We start from the raw sequence: 21343 nt of genomic DNA on the forward strand, positions 1-21343 counted from the left end.
TTTTAGTAATTTTGCTGGTTTTAAAAATTGTTTATACTTTTGGATACACGTGATGGATCTTGTTTTTCAATTTTATATCATGAATTTTTGTAATTGTAATTCTCCGGAAGTCTCTTCTTTTATACTCGTGGATAAATAAATAAATTTTATAAATAATTCCCGCCGTCCTTGTACGCTTATTCAAAATGATTTCTTCAATCGTAATAATTTTGCGTATTTTAAACATTCTTGACGAAGTTTTTAAATTTTATATTATGAACTTTCATTTTTTTTTTAAAATCTCTTCCACTTGCAATATGTACTAAGTATATACAGGGTGTCCCAGGTTTTAATACTAGAACTACCGACTGAGTCGAAATGACCCATTAGCATCTTTCGAAAAAACGTGAATATTCAATAACTGTGTAACTTTCCGAATTTATTTTCTACGTGTATGCTTCCATTTCTATCGATATGAATTGAATTTTTCAACCACGATCTGCTTACATAAAAATTCACTTTTGGAAAGTCACTAATGGGTCATTTTGACTCGGCTGGTAGTTCTAGTGTTAATGGCCAAACGTTGTCAGTATGTTCTATGGGTCGAGATAAAAAAAAAATGTTACACAAACATAGGTCTTTTAGAGCTTCGTTAAAAAGTTATGGCGGTAATACGAAATGAAGGAAACAATAGCAGACTCACGGTTACTGCGATGTAATACAGTAATAGATCATCAATATCTGCGCGATATTCACAAGATCGCGTACTGAATTGATGCAAAAAATCAACGATGCATTTACCGAAATGAAACAAAATAATAACGAAATTCGCAGAGTAATAAATTCTGTTTTCTGATGTCAATCTTGCATTGCCATAAACGGTGGACATTTTTCAGATGGAGTAGTAGTTGCTTCTTGCATAAACAGAGAAAACGTAAATATTGCTGATCTCTTTCTGTATTATATCGCAGTAACTGTGAGTCTGCTACTGTTCTCTTAATTTCGTATTATTGCCATAATTTTTTAATAAAGCTTCAAAAGACCTATTTTCTAATTTCAACCCATGGAATATGCTGACAACGTTTGGCCATTGAAACCTTGGACACCCTGTATTTTTGCAATACATTTTATCATCTTTCCCTCCTGAATTTGTAATATTGGGTTTAGTCCTCGAAAATGAATAAATAAAATTGAATTGGTTCGACCAGAAATCAATCAGTATGTAAATTTTAAAATAAACAAAGCAGCATCTAAATAATTTCCGCCATCACTGTACTTTTCTAAAATTTGAAACCAGAATTAATATAATCAACGAAAACATGTACTTTCTCAAAATTTTAAATGATCTGACAAATTCTTTTTCTCTGTGTATCCTTTCTGTCATACTAAAAGCACATTGATTAATACGATAAATGAAAAACATATTTCTTCGTGATTCAGAAATCAGTCAAAAACTTTTGCAAGCACGATTCACCGTCATGAATAAATTCTCAAAAAAAAAAAAAAAGAAAGAATAAATAAATAAAAATGTGTAATAAACAATAATCAGCAGTTTCCACGTTAACAAGATTGAAATCACTGCTACTGAAAACCGAAAGGGACTTTCACACGGTGACTGGAGAACGATTTTGAGGTAGCATATAAAAATTGGTATGCAAACGGCGTCGGAGGAATTAAGATATCCCTTTTCGGACGAAGCTGGACATCATAGTTCCCTCGAAACTGGCTTCTGGCTGAAATTATGCAAGAATGTCGAAGCGAACGGTTCGATTGGTCGTGTAATTGAAATTAGGTGGGATTCCGAGTCCACGATGGAACAGGAATGCTGAATATTCGTTGGCGAACAATAAAATGCCTCTGTTGCTACATTTTGCAACGGGCAGACACGAGGAAAGCTCGTGTCCTCTGCTTTCGATTGGTGAAAATACTTGGAAAGTTTTGAAACATTCGCGGAATCGATGGTTTCTTCAGGAGAGAAATGAAATTTCTTCGAATCACGTCAAATAGCGTTCAAGGAATTACATTAAGGATTCTTCCGAAGTTTGATAGGCTGATTAAAATTTATTTTGAAAGGCTATTTCACTCGTTGATGCTACTTTCTTCTGTGGGTTGTGATTTGGTTGGAATTTTTTAATGGTAAACATAATCCTTACCATTTTTTAGTGAATGCTCATTTTCTTAAATACTGGAGATTATTGTGGAATTTTTTAGTGGTGAACATAATCTTTACTGTTTTTCAGTGAGTGCTGATTTTTTCAAATATTGGAAATTATTGTGGAATCCTCAGTGGTAAACATAGTCTTTACTATTTTTCAGTGGATACTGCTTTGTTCCTTAATTGGAAATTATTCTACTTATTTTTTCACAAATTTTTTACTAAAACAGTTAAAATTCTTTTTACCTCTATCATTTCTTCGAAGCTGAAAAAAATTCTACTGTATCGTCTCTTCTACTTGGAAGATTCTTTAATCACTCACCACCCATGAAGTAATGCCCACAGTAGTCACAACCTTCACCCCACAACCGCGTCTACTTACCTGCAACAAAAATAACAGAGAAAAGAACGATTAAAATCAGTCTAAAGCCCAACGAAGCCTAACCCACCCTTCAAAAAGTGAAACTAACAAAGGGCATCACCTAACTGATACATGCAGATTTTGATAAAATTTCGCACCCAACTGGAGAATCTAAAAATATTAGACACATTTTTTTTTTACCTGCTAAAATTCATTTTTAAGGGTTGATATCACCCTCCACATATGGCGGCTGGGAAACTATTATTGATTAGAATATCTCGAAAAGAAAAATGTTAAATATGAATTCTGTTTGCTCCTTCATAATGAATGACAGGATGTAAACGAAATTTGAGCAATATTGTAGAATGTAGCAAAGAAAATAGTAAATTCATTAGTCGAACTCTACAAGAAGGCAAATTAAATGCTGAACACACACTGAGCAAGTATCGATTTTTTCTCACTTGGCAGCAATTTTCGAAAACTGAGAAAAAAATGTATTTGTGAAATCGATTTTCAAGTCTGTACTAGGGAATTTTTATCGACAAATTTTATATCGTGTAGAAAATATTTACAAAAATATATTCTCAGCTATGGTGACCGCCATCTATCATCTTGGTCAAATTTCGTTTATATCGTGATATTTTTTATGAATAAGCAAACAGAATTCGTATTTAACCTTCCGTTTGGGCGCACTGGATCTTAGAGATCGGCCTTCAAGAGGTCTTTTACCAAGTGGAAAGTAACCAACCATAGGAATAATAGAAGAACATGAGTGTAAACAAAAAAAGAAAAAAGAAATATCAACATTTTGAGCACATTTGCACATTCATTGCGCAACGCATTGCGTCTATATACATAGATGACAGAAGAACATGAGTGTAAACAAAAAAAGAAAAAAGAAACATCAACATTTTGAGCACATTTGCACATTCATTGCGCAACGCATTGCGTCTATATACATAGATGAATTATGATTGTGCCTGAGAGATCAGGTGCGCCCGACGGAGGGTTAAAATTTTTCTCTGCGTCAATTCATTTTCGAGGTTCCTAATTAACTGTTTTCCAGCCTAGAAGGGTGATTTCATCCCCCAAAAATGCATATTATCAGTTAAAAAAAAGATATTTATCAAACATTTTCGCAAAATCCGCATGTATCGGTAGGGTGACGTCCCTTGTAAGCCTAAGAAACATCTCTTCGCCCAACCTACATCCCGAAAACCTTGACAGCTCTATCCGAAAAAAAGCCCCCAACACAGAGTGCTATAACTCTTCAAACAGCCTAGAAAAGGAGGAACGAACGTCAGGAACGTAGCCCGAAGGCGTCGAACCTCTTCTAGCGTGATTTAATATTTATAAAATCCCCGAAGCGTGGCACACTTGACCCAGAAAACACGTCTGGTGTATAATAGATAAAATCGAAGAGGGAGTTCGAGGTGAAAAAAAAAAAATAGGGGTGGCGAAAGCGGCGTGTGCAAGAAAGAGACGCGGAGAAACGAGGCATGTAAGAAACGCTGAAAGGAGACGTTGGACGATGGAAGAAGAAAAAAGGGGGGTCCAACATGGTTGAATCGAGCGACACTCGAGAAACTAGCGGCCACTTGCTCGCTCCTTGACCTTATGTACCTTACTTTACAAAGCTTTTCACCGAGGAACCATCCGAGTTATACTGCTGCTGCACAGGGTGGCGAAAAAGCAGGGTTCAGAGCTTTAAGGGTGGACTCGTCAAACGGAGGGAAAGAAGTCCTTGGTAAACCGTGGGTAGAAAAATTATTTCAAAAGTTAGAAAGAATTTTTCATTTGGGTTAAATCGAGTGGTTTGCTTGCTTGCTTCGTGCATGAATCACGAGTACGGCTTGCGAGCTGCGGAAAACGCTTTATCAGTCAATCGCGAGTTAGACTCGGGCAATTTGTGTAAGTTTAATCGCTGCAATATTGTGTACTGATCACTTGTGAATAATGAACGTTCGATTCTGTGATCAAAAGTCTCATTTATTACATTATCTCTTCTTCCTCCGAAATAATTCTTCGCCAATTTTTAAACACCCTTCTGTACAAAATTCTGAGTATATGCTTTTTTACCTCAAAATAATTCTCAAGCAAGTCTCAAGTCCCTATCTTCAAATTCGGAGAATTTGAATTGAATTACTGAAATTGCATTAGTGCAGAAATATTTTTTCGAAACGAAAATAACGCAGAGGAAAAGAAAAGGATTCTCAGTTGATGATAACGTCTGATATTTATGTGAAAATGAAAATTACGATAACTTCCGAAGTGGATAAAAATATTGCATACTTGTGAGGGAGCCTTAAAAACAGGCAAAATGATTAGCTAGGTGAAAAAGTGAAGACGTACTTTTTTGGAATCTGAAGTCATTTTAAAATATATATTATTTAAAAAAAAAAAAAAGGAGCATGTACAGGAAGTTGACTGAAACGACAAAATTATTTTATAATTTTTGAAGAATATTGATTTTTCGACTCGTGTGAATTAGAGCTTTCGTTCCTCCATTTGACGAGTAGGTACTATCTACCCTTAAAATTCTGAACCCTTTTCTTTTTATCACCCTGTATAACTCGAACGAGACGTGGTCTGGCCAAACGAAAGGGAAACTGGAACGTGTATAGCACACACGTTGGTTACAGTTTGCTTTTCAAAGTCCATTTTGTGCATGGGTTGACAACCGACAAACTCGATTGAAATACGAAGATAAATGGGGATGAGGGAAATTTTAGGGAGGAGTGAGGAGGATTGTAGTTTAAGAAGATTCCGGAGAATTATATTCGGGTAGAAGGATTCGTGGAGAATTTTAAGGAGAAAATGAGATTTCCAAGTTTATTCTGAGGTGTTTTTGGTGTAGACAGAAGGATTTGTTTGAGAATTATTTTTAGACAAAAAGGGGGGAATTTATAGAGAATTTTGTAGAGAAAGGTGTTTAAAGATTTTTGGGGAATTATTTTAGAGAGAAAATGTGAGAGATGGGACTTTTGATTAGAAAATGGAAAATTATTTTCAGATTAAAAAAAGAATTTACTGAGAATTTTGCAGAGGAAGGTGTTTAAAAAACTTTGGAAAATTATTTTCAGATAAAAATGGGAAACTTCTGTGGAATTATTTTCAGATAAAAAGCGGGAATTTATGCAGAATTTTGTAGAGAAAGATATTCAAAGATTTTTGAAAAATTATTTTTAAGAGAGAAAAAGAGGATGTGCAAGATGATACCACGACTTTAGATCAAAGGATACAATTTTTAAGAGTACCTATACCTTATCAATTATTCCAGGGTGAAAGTGCCGAAAAAAATTTATAGAAAAAAACAATTTCTTTCTTACGACCAACAAAAAATAAAAAGAAAATGTCTCAAAACCTTCGATTGCCAACTAAAACCTGCTCAACAGTAATGATCGATTAACAGCAACGAGGAAACCCATTCGCCATAAAGATACCCATCTAAGCTCCTAACTATCCACCGAGAGGAACAACAATGTTGCAGAAAAAAGAAGAAAGAAACCGGTCGATTCTACGTGATGCAGCCAGCACTCTGCAACAGAGGCTCTAATCTCGAGATCGAGATTTCGATACGCGTGCATCCGCAACGCGAGCAAGAGCACGCATCCATTCTTCGTTCTGGCTTGCCCTAGGTCAATTAGTCCTTTTCCTGGTTGGACGAGTCCGTCTCACAGTGCTCTCGCTCATCGATAGCTTCGAGAACAATGCACGCTTTCAAGGATGAAAGTGGAACGGTGTTTTTCGCCTGGAAAATGGACCGTCCCTCCAGGGAGAGCGTTGTAAAGCTTCGGTTTACGTGTGTACTTTACGTATAGCACCTTTTAGACTTAAGGTTTTCTCGAAATTCTATCTTGAAAATATGAAATTTCTCAATTGAAAAGTTGTCGTGGAGTAAACGTGAAAGACTGTCCAAGAAGATTTTTAGAGAAATTAGTAGAGAAGCTTGTGTTGGGAAAATTAACCCTTAACTGTACAGGCTACTCGTCTCAGAGATAAATCTGAATTTTGATTTCACTGTCAGAACCTAGTGAAGAATTTTGGAAGAAAATTATTCAACTGATCTTAATTTATTATGTAACATTGTAAACATATTGTTTTTAGAAAATATTGTTAGAAAATCTAGCAAATAAATATACAGGGTGAGTTGCATAACACTTAATCCTCGAGTGACGACTGAGAAGTGACGTAATTGTTTACCATTTGGTAAATAATTAATCGAGGCTCTTTCAAAGCTGATATTTTACAGAACAACAAGTCTATAGGCCTCCCATAAATCTCTAAATAGTTAGAAAGAACCAACTTCAAATGTAATGTTCCATGTTAATTTTTAAAAATTTCACCAATATTTTAGCAATTACTAAATACCAATTTTCAAGGCAATAAATCTTAATTTGTTTCAGCAAGGTTTGCTGCTTTCCTATAGCAAGAAGATCTTCGAGTGCAAAGGGTTAAAATTTACTTCCTAAGAAGTTCAGATAGGACATTCATAGTTTGTTGAAATTATTGAAAATTAGATAACGAAAAATAAATACATATTTCCACATTACTCACAAATAATTTAAGTCCTAAACGGAGTTTTCAGTGTTTGACCACATTTCGGTGAGCACTTAACCCTTATGTCAACAACCGGATACCTTTTGCATAATTCTCACTTAAAGTATTTGATCTTTCAGGTAAAAGATTGAAATATCCGGCCAGATCGTTGTTATTTGGCACATTTCCTTTCCGTGTTTGCCTCAAGTTTAGAATTTTCTTATCAGAAAACTACTAAAATTGGACGATAAAGTAGACAACAATTCTGGTTACCGACATAAGGGTTAAAGGGTTAGAGTATCATGTATTACGAAAAAGTGTTTTACACAGAAATTGCACGATATCACTGAAACAGTTTACCTGAAACACTGAAACTATCTACCTTTCTGTAAGAAAATTTAAAAAACCAGTGAATTTCCTAGAGGAAAGTATTAACCCCTTAACCTGTGATTCCTTTTCTGACTATGCATCTAAGCGTCAGCCATTTACTGTTTTAATACCGTATCAAGTAACAAAAGCTAATCTGCTACAGATTAATTACATTTAGCAATCCCCAGTCTTACAAATTAAAACGAAAGTTAAGATTAAGTTTAATTTTTCTTACCAATACAACCATTTTTGTCACATTAGAACCAGAATCTCTACCACTCGTTATTATAAATTAAAGGGTCAAGCTTTTTCACCCTTTGAAACCATTTAAATTCGATATAAAAATTGTCTCGTACCACTGTAGAGCTAGAGAAGATAATAAGGTGACCTGTTTCACGCGGCCAGCCCTGTATACCGGGTGAGTCGAGGATTAAGCCATAATATTCGATTACGCGAAAGAAACACATGGTGCAGTGAATCGATCGAAACGAATCGGGCGGGAAACCAAGTGGAAAGGTGTCGGATTCGAATGGCGGTGATTGTGATCAGTTGGTCGCGTTTCTGCGGCCGCGAGATCGCGTCTAAAGTACTGTAATCCGCGTTCAACAGCCCGCGAAACGCGCCGCCGTATGAATAAGTAAGCGATTTAACGCTCCGCACGATTCGCCTCGCTTGGCCAGGCCAATCTGTACAACCGATTACTCGCGTCTCGTTCATTCGTTTCGCTTGCTTTTCAGATCGATTATCAGCAAAGTAGACTCTCTTGTGTAACGTATACGTGTACATATACTGAAAACGCAATTGGCTACGAAACAGGTGATCTCGGTGAATACGAAGAGATAGAAAGACGATAAAATAAACGGGATGGGATGTATTTTGCTCAAGTGTGTTGTAAAATTTCGACGGTAATTTTGATTTACTCGCTCCGATCAGCTTCACGTGATCGTCATATCTTTAAATTGAATCGTTCACGGTGCAAACTGGTTCGTGAGTTTACTCGGGTGCACGTAAATCTGGATTTTCGTTTATTTCGTTGCTTTTATTTTCTTATTTTAATACTTTTCTGCTGATTTTTGGACAATTTCTTTTCGGAGTACGTTTACTTCGTTTTGTTCAGGAATCAACTTGCGCGGTTTTATGAGCGTTGCATATTTCAATATGAAATAAGTTAAACGTATAAGGATTTTATTTTATTTTTATTTTATTTTTTCCTATTTTTCATACGCCACTTTTATTAGACTATTTTTACTTCGTTGTGTTAGAGTGTTTCTCAGTTTACTATTTGAAATACTTTTCCCTTCGTGTTGCATATTTCTACATAAAACAAGCTGCGCGAATTCCACAAACAATTCACCAGAACTACCGTTATTCTTTCACAAATCTTCAATTATATTAGAAACCTATTAGGTGTAAAAATTAATTGTTTTCAAATTTTTGGTACAATCGAAGTTTTATTTAAAAGTACGAAAGTACGAAAACTGATCAATCGTGAAAATAATTTTCATTACCGTCGATATGACCTTTTGCCATTTTCCTGGCAGCTTGCGAATAGAAACTCGGTCACTTTGAATCAATTACGCGGATCCATTTAGAAAGAATCAATTTCTACACCTAACACACACGTACAAAGTCAACTTTAATAATTTAATCATGTAGTGAAACATATGCCTTACCAAATATAATAACCGTTATAACGAAATTTCGCCCACATAATTTATCAAAAAATCCAAAACTGAAGAATACTAGCCCTAGTCTCCCCCACTTTATATCATTTTCAATGTACTTTAATATAATTCTACCTCATCCCCAACGTTCTTAATTAACCCAACTTGAACTTAATTCTAACACGTTCCTTCCGAACCCGACCTAAGTAGCCACGTCCTCAATTAAGCTTACAAAAAAAAAAAAGAAGTAGGGGGGGAGAGACAGTCTTCCAAAATCCGAGCTTCTCCACTCACCGTAACATGGACCTAATTAAAGGGAAGAAGAAGAAGAAGAAAAAATGAAAACGCGAAGAAGATCGACTTCCAAGTGGATCGACCACGAAGCAAAAGCAGAGGGGAAGATGGACGACTGAATGGAACGGAAGTCATCGAACGTTCGCCCCAGATGGTCGTTCATTCACGGCCGTTTACTTTCAGACACCTATATCCAACCCCGTTTATGTATTTTCCACGTTTAACCGGCTGGAACGCAATAAAGTCAGCTCCAATGTCCATTCAACGATTGTTTTCGCGGTCAGCTGGGGCGGCTCTTTCGTGTCATACTTTCTTCCGTGAAAAGTACAAACATCCCATTGAAAATTAGCATTAGAATAAACAAACGACGTCAAGAAACCGCAAAGGGGGGGAAAAGAAACGACAACCACAGAAGAAGGTTCCTCGAGATCTGTAAGATCGCGTGTCTTACGGTTATTTCCTCTTACGGTTACGAAATTAGAAGCAACACGACTGTCTGAATGGAATATAATTAACTGTGAAAAGAATGTTCGTGTACTACTACATTATATTGTCCTTTCTTCGCAGTGGATTCTCCTTTGAAGCGTTTCTGTGATTGTTGCCGAGTATAATGATGCCCATTGTAGGCTATTCCGTGAGTTATTTTGTTTGTACAGGTGTTTTCGCATTGTACGGCCAGTTTCAAGTTTACCGGTTCGATGAATCGTCTATTATTTGAGTAGAATTACCATTTTTCGTAATGAATGACGTTTCACAGCAAGAATTCTTTTCTTCGGCGAGGAAGGAACAGATGTGACGAATTGTACAACCTTCAAATGTCAGTTTTCTCGTGTAACGTTGAATCTTTCGTTTGAAAGTTAAATCAATTCGATACAATTTGAAATTTCCAAAATACAAGTATAGAAGTATTCATCCTTTCGAATTTTTTCTTTCGTTAAATGTGTCGTTTATGCGCCGATCGTCTGTGATAGTTACTGAAACCAATTTTGTTTCTCGAGTACTCAAGTGTGACTTATGCATCTCACTGATCAAGAAAGGGTGAATAAAACAGTTCTCGAGTTCCAGAATTTTTGTAAACAGACTTACAAGGAAAAGTCTGTAACCTGAAAATTCAAAAAAGTGTAGAACTTTGCAGAAATGTAGCTCAAGTAACGTTAATTATGAAACCACTTCTGGTTCGGCAATGAAAAGGTCCTAAGAGTGAAAACTCAGAAAAATTGTGAATTTTCATATCTTCGTGAATATTTACGAAACCGTGCAAGATATTTTTTTTCCCCCCAAAAACTAGGAGTGATGAGGGTAAATTTTGAAAGAATGTTTATCGGAAATTCTTTGCCACTACAATATAGTACATAAAAAACCGTACCATTTTAAATTTAACTTTTTTTTCACTAATTATTCTGAAATCTTGAAATATTAAATCTATAAATCTTAAATATTCCCAATAATATCGTCTATTGCAGAGTGTCAAATTTTTGTGAAAATTGAAAGTTTCAAAGGTGAAAATGGAGTCCTAGAATTCACGAGAAAATTCAGAAATTCGAGGTTTATATTGTATCGTAGTTAACGTCAATCGCAAAGTGTCAAATTTTTGTGAAAATTGAAATTTTGAGATTTCCAGTGCAATAGAATTCTAGAGAACATTCAGAAATTCGAGGTTTATATTATAACTGAAACACGTGAAACATTTCCCGGTGATCGTTAAAATCTTCCGGATCAACCTGAAGATCTCCAAGGATCCATCATCTTTTCACCAGCATTCCATCGGCAAAACTTCATCCTAGACGGCATTAAGAACCCGATATATTCCACGCCAGCTCCTCTTCGTTTCCCTTCGACACTTTCTAATCCAATTTCCCGTTCACTGGGGGTTCGAGGCAATTGGATTACCAGATGGGTCAACGCGACGGCGTTTAACCTCGCGAGACACGTCTATCTGCAACAGTCGTTTCACAATTCGAAGAACATAGTCTCGTTTCTCGAGTGAAGTAGCAAAGTCTCCTTCATCGGACTCGTCCTTTTTATTCCTTTCATTTCTTTTTTTTTTTTTGCAGAAAAAGAAGTTCCAGTCGATGGTGAAGGAAACGAACATGGTAACTAGAAGATCGTGCACGCGTCACTGAGCAGAAACGTGGCCATTGTGCCCGTGTCTCTCGAGCAACTAATGTATTTCCATTGTCGAGACGGACGGTGTCACGCCGCGTCTGCTAGCTAATCTTTCCGCCACAAAGGACTCGGAACTCCGGAGAAAAGTTTCCTGATAGCTATGCCTTCCAACTCGTCTATTCGACGAGTTGCTATATACTTAAACAAACGGAGACAGCTGGGAACGAAACGAGGAGATCTAGACGAGCTTGTTGTTTACAGTTTAATGGAGAATTCCGTTCGTCTGAGGGGAGAAGTAGGTATTAAATTTTGGCGGAGTTTGCGCGTCGGTGCGGGGATTTCATTGAATTTTGTGGCAAGCGAAAGTGTCAGGTTTGCGAAGTTGTAATTGCTTTTTCGAGGATTTCGGGGTTTCCCTGGATTTTTGTAATACATAGTCTTAATTTGTATTTTTTCGGAGTATTATTAAGGAGAATTTTTTTGGTATTTATATTTTATGTTGGCAGTAAGAATCTATCTAATATGTAATTTTTCTTTGGATCGTTAAAAGAAAAGTTCTTTCAACATTGAACGAATATGTCATCGTAGGTTAGAACAATTGGAATTTCTTGAAGTACTTCTACATCCATTATTATCGCTACTTAAAGAATATTAAATAAACAATGAATGTATATAAAAAGTTTCTAAGAAGTAGAAATACGAATGTTCGTTCCTCTTCGATTAAACAACGCTCTTTAATCTTATTCTTCATTCATATCGTAAGTATTCCAATTAATCATATCGTACAACTTCGAAGACCTACTAATCTGTACAGAGAAACATTCTGCACCACTGTCACATCGTATATACTTTCAACAAATCGTCTTATACAATCGTGTCACTAATCACTTGGTAATCTAACCTAAAAAGAAATGGCTATCTCTTATATCATATAACATCAGCTGTTTATACATTTTTTTAAATAAAACATCTTCAATTCACGGTATCACATTGTAGACTATCAAGAACCTCTACGAATTATCTGCACACTTTATCAAAGAATCACTGCAATCGTAACTTTCACCTGCCAATCCACTCGTTAAAGAAATTTGCGTTATCATCACTTCCTGCAATGTCGATAATCTGTCAACACGTGTTATGCACCTTTTCAACAATCAACTTCTTCAACAGATCACTTACTAATACATTCCAAAAAAATGTCCATCACTTCGAACATGATTAATAATTGTTACGATAGTACAAGTCGACACATACTACTTTCTTTGAATCAACAAATCACTCAACAATCCACCGAAAAAATTATACATCACCGTCACACTTCCAATATCATCGATAATTTACATTGCTTATACAGTCAATGACAGAAATATGTGGACACCCTTCGAAATAGAGTAACTTTTTCAAAATTCGGCCAAACGACTTGAGTTTTTTATTTTTTTGAGAGGTTAGAAGGATTAGTTTACTGGATGACGCGTATAATTGCAATTTGTGGGAATCGCGAAGAAAATTGTAAAGGTCACTGTTTACAACTTTCCTATCTGGGCTTGTAATGAAAATTTCAAACATACGTTTTGTAGATCTATGCCAATTACACACATACTGAAGACTTCATCGAAATCGGTTAACTACGAGCTACAAACGGTTAAAGTTACCTAAATCTTTCGATGCCTGTCGCTTCTTTCTCCATCGACCGATTTCGATGAAATTTTCAGTGTGCGTATAATTGACATAGATCTACAAAACGTATATTTTAAATTTTCATTACGAGGTCAGATAAAAAAACATCTTTCGATGCCTGTCGCTTCTTTCTCCATCCACCGATTTCGATGAAATTTTCAGCGTGTGTATAATTGACATAGATCTACAAAACGTATATTTTAAATTTTCATTACGAGGTCAGATAAAAAAGTTGTACAAAGCGACCTTCGCTATTTTCCTCGCAATTCCCACAAATTGCAATTTTTCCCAAATTTTCTTACACGTCATCTAGTAAACTAATCCTTCCAACGTATTCAAGCACCTCAAGCAGTTTGATCTAATTTAAAGAAAAAAGGTATTCTGCTTTGAAGGGTGTCCACACATTTCAGGTATATTTCCCCAAATATTATACATCACTATCACACTTCGAGTAGCGTCAATTTCTTCTATCCGCCGTACAGCAACAATGACTAAATCACAATATGATACTCGTTGGCTGAACACCGGAGTTAAGAAGAGTTACTATCACAAAAAACAGCGACACCTCGTGTTGTTCACGCGGAGGAGACACTTGCACTGTCCTGTCGTTTTGTGTCTGGGTATATCGTATGGTTGACGCGAATGAAAAAGAGCATCGTGAATCAGTGACGCCAGGCGTTATATTTGCCCTGGTGGCAGCCCCGCAAAAACCGACCGCTCCTCGATAAGAATCTCCTAACTCCAATGGGCCGCGTTTTTGCCAACGCCACTTGACGTTCCGTGCGAACGCTGCCAGAGAACGTTGGCTGCTGCTGATTCACGTTCTCCAGCCTCTCTTTCTCTCTCTACACACTGCGCGCCGCTTTCCTGGAGTAAACGAAGCAATCTTGAGAGGCTGCTCTTCGAAGAGTACCTCTTCTAACATTATTTACCCTCCCTTTTCTTTTCTCGTCTCCTAATTAGAGTGTCGTGAAATTTTACGCAACTTGAGGGATTAGACGGAAAGTTTGGAAAATTGTAACATTTCTGGATACTCAAACAGATGATTCAGGCGCGGAGCAATTTGTGCAGTTAGGATTCAGATACTCCACGCTTGAATTTCTGCGATTTTTGAAACAGTTCCTACGAGTGATATTAAGATTATTGTTTTTATTTTTTTCGTTTAATTACGGTGATTTGTGGATTCAGATGAAATTCCTACAATTTTGAGGGAGACACTCGTAGAAAATTCAACAAGAATACTTTCGTAGAACACTCTTTTTCCCTTTGCCTAAAGTGCCATTAAATTTCCATATTTTACTCATAGACACATTTAGGTACATACATCAAATTTGCAAGAATTCGAAAATTTCCAAGACTTAAAGAAACAGGTACTTACACTATCATTAAAAAAAAATACTTTCGTAGAACACTCTTTTTCCCTTTGCCTAAAGTGCCATTAAATTTCCATATTTTACTCATAGACACATTTAGGTACATACATCAAATTTGCAAGAATTCGAAAATTTCCAAGACTTAAAGAAACAGATACTTACACTATCATTAAAAAAAAAAAAAAACACTCGTAGAAAATTCACAAGTTCACTAACTGTTTCCCTGTTTCCCTTTGCTTAAAGTGACATTAAATTCCCATAATTTATTCATTGAAGCATTTACATCGAATTCACAGGGATTCAAAACTTTCCAAGACTTAAAAAAATACACTTATGTAAAAGACATTTGAAGATGCTTATAATTTAAAGAAAGTACTACAATTACTAAAACCTCTATAATTGAAAAAATTGTTCTCCCTTATATTTCAATTAAAGTACGACAAAAATTTCCATAGGACCCTCGGAAAAGGAAAATCTAAACTTCACCCGAAAACTAAAAAGGATAAGACATTTCTCCTAACTTCAACGTGATCGTGAATGCACATTGATCAGGTTAATAGGGAATTTTAACCGCGTTTCTCGGCCACGTTAATATTCTCAAGGGACGGCCAGGTGATAAGGATCAGCCCGCAGGATATAATTTCCCGGTGAAACGAACAACGTGTTACAGAGCTTGCGCGATTCCGCTTTTAAGGCCGTATCTGCAGAGCTAACGTGACGGGATCGCCGAGAGAGGCACCTAACCTCTATCTTTTATCTGCTATCCGCCTAGTGCTCAACCGTACAGGCTGCACACGATAAAGAAAGCTTGAACCGTAGCTTGTGCTACGATCTTTCCGTAAACCTGCAGAATTTCAACCTGACGCTGAAAATTTTAAGTTAACTCCAGTTGAAATTCATCGTTTTCCGGGAGATAATTGAAAGGGAATTTTTTTTTAGTAAAACATTTGTTACGGCAATGCGTTTTTAATTAATATTAGAGATGATCAGAGTGAATTTTGATGATGATAATTTCTGATCTCCCATCATTTGGAAATGGTACTCAAACCTTATGTCCAAATTCGGAGATTTGAAGTTTCTGAAATCCCACATTTCGAAGATCCCAAATTTCTGAAATCCCACATTTCGAAGATCCCAAATTTCTGAAATCCCATATTTCTGAAAAGCCAAATTTTGGAGATCCCAAATTTCTGAAATCCCATATTTTGAAGATCCCAAATTTCTGAAAAGCCAAATTTTGGAGATTTCAAGTTTCTGAAATCCCAAATGTTGGAGATCCTAAATTTCTGAAATTCCAAATTTTGGAGATCCCAAATTTCTGAAATCCCATATTTCTGAAAAGCCAAATTTTGGAGATTTCAAGTTTCTGAAATCCCAATTTTCAAGAAAGATTTCAGAGATTTCAAATTTCTGAAATCCCAGATTTCGAGATACCAAATCTCTGAAATCCCACATTTGGAGATGTCTGTCCTGACCTGAGATTAGTTCCAATTTTATCATTATCTGTAATAACCATTTGGAAATGGTACTTAACCCTTATGTCAATAACCGGGTAACCTTTTGCATAATTCTCACTTAAAATATTTGATCTTCCAGATAAAAGATTGAATTATCCGGCCAGATCGTTGTTACTCGGCACATTTCCTATCCGTGTTTGCCTCAAGTTTAGAATTTTCTCATCAGAAAACTACTAAAACTGAACGATAAAGTAGACGACAATTCCGGTTATTGACATAAAGGTTGAAAGAAAAAATTTCTAGAGAAAATGGTGAAAACTGTGTGATAGGAAAATTAATAATGTAAAATTGAACGGTGGTTCGTTATATATGACAGAATTATTGAATAAAATTTCTTAGAATAATATAGAAGAATGAAACATCATTTGTACAAAATTGGTCGGTAATGCGTTAATGTTTCAGTGTATTCATTGGTAAATTACAGTACTCGTAAATAAGTATTATTGCGGTTAATTATGCTAGAGTAATTAAAAGAAATTCTACAATCTATATTTAGGAAAGGTAATCATTTCTTCGTGGTCACAAAAGGCTATTCTCATAAATTACAATCGATAAATAAACTCAATTTCATAATATGTGTAACGAGTTCATTTCTCTTCTGGAATATTTCAACAAAACCACAGACCAAATAACCTACAAACACCTCACTGCTTCAACAGTCAACAGAATTTCAATCTGCACTTTACTTATGGACTCCTCCTAATCAAACAGATACAGATAAGACAAACGGATAGGATTTACTCGTGTTATCTGCTTCGAGTCTACTAACCCAGTCATACAGACTCCTTCAGAAGCTATAAATCCACTAACCTAATAATTGTTTGATCGAATAAACACAGACAAAAGAATAACAAAATTCTTCGTACACGCAATTCTTATTATCTCATCGAACAAATGGAAACAGAAGGATAAGGAAACTCTGCACCAATTTTAACACGGAAAAATTCTAGTCGTTTTTCTTGAAATCGGAAAACTCGCGATACTTTGTACGGAGACAAAAGAATAACAAAATTCTTCGTACACGCAATTCTTATTATCTCATCGAACAAATAGAAACAGAAGGATAAGGAAACTCTGCACCAATTTTAACACGGAAAAATTCCAGTTGTTTTTCTTGAAATCGGAAAACTCGCGATACTTTGTACGAAGAATAATTCTGATAAATACACACGCTTATTATCATCTAATCGAACAAATAGAAACAAAAGGATGACATAACTCTCCACGAATTTTAACATAAAAATTCCCATTCCTCCTTTCTTCAAATCTGAAAAATCACGGAACACACTTGAAACTATAATTCTTTCGGTTCTTCGTATGCAAAGTAGTTCGAATAATTACACACACTCGACATCTACTGTACTACCATGGTTCAGACCATTTTTTCCGCTCTTCTAGCCGTGTTATCCCCCAAAAGGAGCGGCGTTAACAGGATTAACGGGGAGCAGAGAGGATCGTGGAAAGGACAGGAAAAGCAAAAGCTTGTTAAACGTGAAGTCGAGGCGTAAAGTGATACGAATGGCCCGCGTTTTTCCCGGTCGATGAGGATTAACACGTTCATTGTCCCCTGAACCACATATGACTCAGGACAGTTTGAACTTCTCCACTTACACGCACGTTTTCCCAATTTTCTCAGAAGGATTTAATTTTTTCCACGTTAAAATATGCTAAAATTTTTACTCTACGTTGAAATATTTCATCACATCTATTTATTTGATCAGTTCTTTTTTTAAATAATGGTAAGTATTTTTTTTTAAATAAATAGTCAGTGAAAAGGAATATTTTGGACAGTATAAATAATTAATTGTCAGTCAGTATTTTGGTCAGTATAAATAACTAAATTAATTGTCAGTATTAAATCGTATTTTGTACAACTTTGTTTATTTAGTCGGTATTAATTTGTTTTTTGGGCAATGAAATTTAAAGGAGGATGTTAAAAAAGTGCCACATTTGTACCCCTTCAGGCACCTAAAATTTTACCGAGACACCATTCTATAAGTCCTAACATATCATAAACGCACAATTATTATTTATAAAATTTTAGGTGCCTGAATTTGGCACTTTTTCGTTAGGTTAGGTTGGGATTTTTTATTGTACACACTGACCATCTATTTAAAATACTAATAAATTAGTCAGTAATTAAAGTGACAGCATAAACTGTGAAAGAACACTAATATTTAAAATTCGTTACTACCAAATCACTTTGAATAAAGCTAGGGGTACCTACATTGCCGACAGAGTTAACTTAAAGTATAAAATTTACAATAACAACATTAAAAATTAAATTGAACAAAATTGTTTCATTGTAGTCCAAGAATGTCCCTTTCTATAAAAAAAAAGAAGTAGTATTCCAACATCTTTATTAATTTAACCAAAACAAAATGGTTAAAGGCCACTTATTTTTCTGGCTGTCAAACTGGACTTTCCCTTTAAACGTTCAAACGAAATTTTATTACGAACGCTTTTTTTTATTCTAGTAATATAAACAAGAGTTCTCATATCGAATCATTCTGAAAGGTTTTAAGAATAATCCTCGGAGGTGTTATAGTCGCGAATTTAGAAATAAGTTTGAGGGTGAAACGCACGTGCAGCCTGTTCGCGTTATAAATACTCGAGATTTACGCGAGAAGAGGGTCCTCGCATTATGGTAACTAATTTATTGTCGGCAGACTTTTACGTTTATACACTCTGTGGACTTAAAAGCGAATAATAATCGTGAAATTCATTTGAGAACGACGGAAGACTATCGATCTATTTGTTAATGTTAGAAAATAACGAGAAACTTCGGTGTCACGTATTCTATAGTCCGTGTAAAATCAATTGAAGCATCAAGGCCACTACCCCCACCATAAATTAGACGAGAAGTGACACGTTTTCTTTCCTTTACGATTCGTGAAATTTCACGATGTACTTCACGTGTTTGTGAGACGGCAATCGATATTGACAGGTGAGCAAACTTTGCATCTACACGATTTCGAAGGTCTGAAATCTCTGAGATCCTAAATTTTTGAAATATCAAATTTCGGAAAACCGAAATTTTGGAGAACCCAAATCTCTGAAATTTACAATTTTCAACATTCTGAAATCCCACATTTGGAGATACCAAATCTCTGCAAACCCACATTTGGAGATACCAAATCTCTGAAATGCCAAATTTTGGAGATCCTAAATTTCAGAAATCCCAAATTTTCGAGAACCCAAATCTCTGAAATCCCACATTTGGAGATACCAAATCTCTGCAAACCCACATTTGGAGATGTCAAATTTCTGAAATGCCAAATTTTGGAGATCCTAAATTTCAGAAATCCCAAATTTTCGAGAACCCAAATCTCTGAAATTTAGGATTTCGATTTGAAATCTCTGAAATCCCACATTTGGAGATACAAAATCTCTGCAAACCCACATTTGGAGATACCAAATCTCTGAAATGCCAAATTTTGGAGATACCAAATCTCTGAAATGCCAAATTTTGGAGATCCTAAATATCAGAAATCCCATATTTCTGAAATCCCAAATTTTAGAGGTCATAAATTTCTGAAATTCCAAATTCTCGAGAACCAAAATTTATACACACCATAAATTAGACGAGAAGTGACGCATTTTCCTTCCTTTACGACTCGAGAGATTACACACGTTGTAACTTCGCGTGTCTGATACATGGCAACCGATCTTGATAGATGAGCAAACGTTGCATCTACATCTTGAAATACAGTTCAGATTTTTTCTGTAGTTAATTACACCGAGTGTCTTTTAAGTTGCCACTCGCCAAACAGCGAAGAGCAAATATTTTTAATAACTACGCCGAGAGTGTAGTTTTCGTAACGAAGCAACGACCAGGCTCGTTTGTGGTATCTGATAAGACAAACAAAGTAATCAATCATTCTTGCGGCTGCTAGAATAATATTCCACTATCACTGTTCAGTCTTCTTCGATCAATAGAAATTCATTGAAAAAAAGTGCGTTTAAGTGAACAAGATATTTATAAAAATTTCAAAATTCGAGATCAATTATAAAATTATCCTACAATGATTGAAGTTCAAACTTTCTAACACCTCGTTGATCTTTGAAATTTTAGACCTGCAAAGTTCTATGTAGATGATTCAAAAATTTCATTTATTCTATATTATAACAGTCGGAGTAATTATTATTCAAAAAAATATACAACCTAATGATTATGACTTGTGTTTATAATTATCACTATCATTTTCATATTTTTGTCAATTTTTCATTACTTCTTTATCACACTTGAAACAAAAATAATTATAATTTAGGTAATTCTTTAAAATATACTCTACTATATTATGTAGGCATCCTTTTTCTCATATAATACCAAAAATTCCCATCTTCCATCATTCTCAGTATCAAAAGAATTCAACCCTAATTCCAAGCAAATCTCATCCACTGAATAAACAAGTAATACGAATGTATCGTAGAATCTTCAACAAGAATCCTTTTTTCCATCAGCCTCTATAACAAAAGAATTCAACACGAAAACAACAACCGAACCGATTCCAAATACGTCTGATCTATCGAATAAATAAACAAATAAATGAATAAATACATATGTATAAATATATCAAAGGATCGACAGAGACATAATCCAGAAGACAGTTATCGAAACGTCCGTCAAGAGGTATCGACACTACCTCACCGACAAAATCCTCACGATGATCGTTCGACTCGACATGTATACGTCGGGATGGATTCGCTGATGCTCGCTATAAAATACAGCGATCGATTTGATGCGTTCATTGATCCGTCGACGAACGGTGTTATGCACGGGACGCTTTTAAAGCAAATTAATCTCTTTGAGAAAGTATAGAACGCGTTGGCCAGTTATGAGGCTCTGTGCATGCAGCGTGACGTGGTGCGCCAATTAGCAAGCAATCGGGACATTCCACGGTGGCTGATCCACCTCAAATCGATAATCCTTGCTTCGAGATTGCACCGGACGACAGTCGAGTACCATTACTCTATGTCGTTGTTACTGAAATTAATATCTCTAAGAACGTCTCAGACTTTGGATTATATTGAACCTTCAATATCTCGAATTTCTGAAAATACAATTTTTAGAAATCTCGAGTTTCTGAAAGCCCAAATTTTGGAGATTTGAAGTTTCTGAAATCCCAAATTTTGGAGATTTGAAGTTTCTGAAGTCCCAAGTTTAGGAGATCCCAAATTTCTGAAATCCCATATTTCTGAAATCCTAAATTTTGGAGATTTAAAGTTTCTGAAATCCCAAGTTTTCGGAGATCCCAAATTTCTGAAATCTCATATTTCTGATAAGCAAAATTTTGGAGATTTCAAAT

Source organism: Habropoda laboriosa, unplaced genomic scaffold (assembly GCF_001263275.1).
Source record: "Habropoda laboriosa isolate 0110345459 unplaced genomic scaffold, ASM126327v1 scaffold336, whole genome shotgun sequence".
In the NCBI taxonomy this organism is placed as follows: Eukaryota; Metazoa; Arthropoda; class Insecta; order Hymenoptera; family Apidae; genus Habropoda; species Habropoda laboriosa.